Raw genomic sequence first — 2,547 nt, forward strand, 5'->3', positions numbered from 1 at the left:
TATCTCTTATAAATTCCTTCTCGCTTTCTTTCTTTCTACGAAACGCGCCGACTTAAGCTCGAGAAAGCGTGAAAATCCCATGAACCGACCTAGATGGTCGTCAGGATAAAACGACGAGGTACAAGTCGGTGTAAAGAGGTTATAAAAGTCGATCGTAATAAACTCGGAAATTATCTGACTTACAAGTCGGAAAAACCGAGAAAAAAGGAAACGCATCGCAAAAATAACCTAAATCATAAGAGCTCAATAAATCAAAAATTGCGTATAAGGAATACCAAAAAGAGATCAGGAAACCTATTGAAAGCATTAAGGCAAAAGGTTGTCCCGAGTTGTTAAGGAAAACTTAACTTAAAGAAAGGGACAGTCAAAAGGTTTTTCAAAACAAAGATCAAAAAGGTTTTTTCTAAGATTACTGAAATCTTAGAAAAGGGCTACTACAAAGTGTCTAACTTCAAGGGTGAAAACCTACCCAGGTCGCAACACACCTCCAACATAAGGAGATAAAACAATTTCTTATGAAAATTGATTTTCTACAATTAACACACACCAATTGAAGCTCGATAAACCGCAAAAATCACGGGCCGATCATATAGAAATCGCCTGGATGAAGCGACGAGGAACCAATTGGTGGAAAGAAGTTACATATGCGAATTGGAAAGAAAACACCTCGAAACAGCTCGGGCCAAACGGGTTGAAAAAGTTGTGTTTAGAACAAGTCGCAAAAGTAACTTGACTAAATATGCCCCTTGAGGCATAAATACGATCTAACAACTCGATCCACACGAATAACAAATGGATCGTACAAAATCTCAAGCCCACAATCTCATCTCTACAAGTTCTAAAAATAAACGACCTAGTCGTATAAAATGGAACACTTTCACAAAAACAAGTTGTTCCAAGAAAACTTGTTCTAGCATTCACAACAACATAAGGATAACTTGGATTAAACGAGTTATGCCAGTCAACCATATTTTCAACGAAATTGTGTTAAGCACAAGTCGTGTCTATCTAAAAGCAAAGCTTTAAAAGTAATTTGTATAAAAACAAATCATTAAAGCAAAGCATTAAAAAGTGATTTGTATCAAAATGAATCACTCCAACCAAACGACTCGTATAGAAACGAGTTAAAAAGGAAGGATTGTAAACGTTTTTGAACAAAATCGAAACGTAAAAACTATCCTCCAAAACAACTTGGATAAAACAAGTTGTATCATACACAAAGACGACAAAAACTAGAAAGGGGAGGGAATAAGCATATAATCCCTTCACCTAAGGCGCCAATCTATGCTCGACAGAGCGCAAAAATCACGAGCTGGCCTTTTCAATGGTCGCTCAGCTAAAGCGACGAGGTATAAATTGATGTCCAATGGTTATAATACGGCTTGATGATTTAAAACAACTCAAGCCCATGAGTTGAACAAAATCGAGTAAAAAATAACCATATGATCTAAGTAATTTAAATTGCGCAAAACAACTTGATATATAACGAGTTGTGCTTCAAAAAAGTGACTTGTATAAAAAACAAGTCATCTAGAAAACTCAGAATGAATGAGTTCAACAAAAAAAGGCTTCATTCGAAAATCCTTTTTGCTTGATAGCTCGAGTCCGACTTCATAAAGCTCGACCTCGAGCAGGGGCATAATGGATAAAGCAACGAAGTCCGATGGTTATAAAGATGATCTGATAGTTTAAAAGGACTCAAAATAAACAATTTGTACTTGAAACAAGTTGTGAAGTCCTAAAAAACAGCTCGAATTTAAATGAGTTGTATGTAATCAGATTAAGAAATAGCCACGTTTTAATTAAACGATTTGAAATGGAACAAATCGTAAGACCTTAAAACTACTCGCATTGAACGAGCTAGATGAGGTTATACTAAAAAAATAATTACGAGTTTTGAAATAAACGATTTGTATCAAAACAAGTCGTAAGAAATCAGAATAAGTTCAGAAAGGTGATTTGTATTAAAACAAGTCATGCATCCTCAAAACAGCTCAAACTGAACGAGTTGTGCAAAATTAGGATAAGAAATGTTTTCTGGTTAAGCACGATGTGCTAAAACCAGTCATACAAAGCCTACAAGCCTTAAATAACTCAGAAAGAACGAGTTGTACCAATCAGTCTTAGAAAAAAGACTTGGCCAAAAACAAGTCGTTTAAAGAGGGAAAAGTATTTATAGCACGCCAGGGGCATAAGGGTAAATTGACGCGATCATTAAAGAAACGCGCTGTTACCAATGTAACTGCTCCCACGTGTAAATGCGAAAACCCCAACGGACGCGACGTTTGATTAGACTTGGCGATTAAGAAATTTAAATGTTTGATTAGACTTGGCGGTTAAGAAATTTAAAATCATGCCAGTTTTAAAAGTCACGTCAGCTACAGACCAAGTTCAATACTCGAATCCAACTCATAAGCAAAAGAGATTGGACTCGAGTAGGGGCATTGTTCCTACCCTGACCCAACAGTATGGCCCAGGTCCAAATACACCAAAAGGCCCAATCCAAAGATTGGCCTTCGTTATTCACCGACCTCTTCAAAAGAGGTC

The sequence above is a fragment of the Arachis duranensis genome, chromosome 3, assembly GCF_000817695.3.
Source record: "Arachis duranensis cultivar V14167 chromosome 3, aradu.V14167.gnm2.J7QH, whole genome shotgun sequence".
Classification (NCBI taxonomy): Eukaryota; Viridiplantae; Streptophyta; class Magnoliopsida; order Fabales; family Fabaceae; genus Arachis; species Arachis duranensis.